We start from the raw sequence: 936 nt of genomic DNA on the forward strand, positions 1-936 counted from the left end.
ATGAGTCAAGTGAATTATTGAGCCAGAAAGAGTTCTAACAGGTATGACTCACGACCAGCTCGATATTGGGCCTAGAGGGTCACACACATATGGTAGGCATTGCGATGAGTAGAGGTTCAGATATGAGATATCCGCCGAAGCTCCTATCTTATTGGATATCCAATAAGCCCCTGAATTATTGGATCATATGAATGAGATCCAATAAGAGCCCATGAGAGATTATTGGATAGAGATCTACTAATCTAAGAGGCTTGGGTAGTTGGATGGAGATCCAATACCCAATAAGGTATGATCCATTAGGGTTAAGTTGATAGAGGACCTCTATAAATAGGAGGGAACTGGTGGTTCATAGGCTAGAGCCTTTGCTTGCTTCTTCTATTCTCCTCCCCCTCTCCACCTCAAAGCAGGCTTAGAGTTTTGAGGAGCATCATCATAGCCTTATTGTGTGGATCACCGTTAGAGAGGAGGGCGCTTGACCTCCTTCACCCTCTCCTAAATATCTGCAAGGATTCATGGATATACGATCTCCCTATATAACACAATCTATTCTATACGCAGTTTTATGTTTTATGGATTTTACGCACCGATCTTCACACGACGACGAACATATCTTTAGGAATTAGGGATTTTATTTTCTATTCTTCCACTGTGCATGTGATGTCGCCCCCAAGATTTCTCAATAAAAGGTTACTTGACTTTGCTCCCCTCCTCGAGGGTCGTACTCTGTGTATCGAGCTGATTACCAGCCTTCGTCCACTCTTTGCTCATACTTTTGGAGCACTCGAAGTGTTTGCACTCCTTGCGTTGAGTTAGCTACTGTAATTCACCTTCTTAATGCCATCGAACTTTTGGAATGCAGGAAGTTTTCACCCAACTTGGAGAGTCTCTAGTAGTTTTGGTGCCTTTGAGATTGTACTATCTTTTCCATCATCTTTG

Source organism: Musa acuminata, chromosome BXJ3-1, assembly GCF_036884655.1.
Source record: "Musa acuminata AAA Group cultivar baxijiao chromosome BXJ3-1, Cavendish_Baxijiao_AAA, whole genome shotgun sequence".
NCBI classification, from domain to species: Eukaryota; Viridiplantae; Streptophyta; class Magnoliopsida; order Zingiberales; family Musaceae; genus Musa; species Musa acuminata.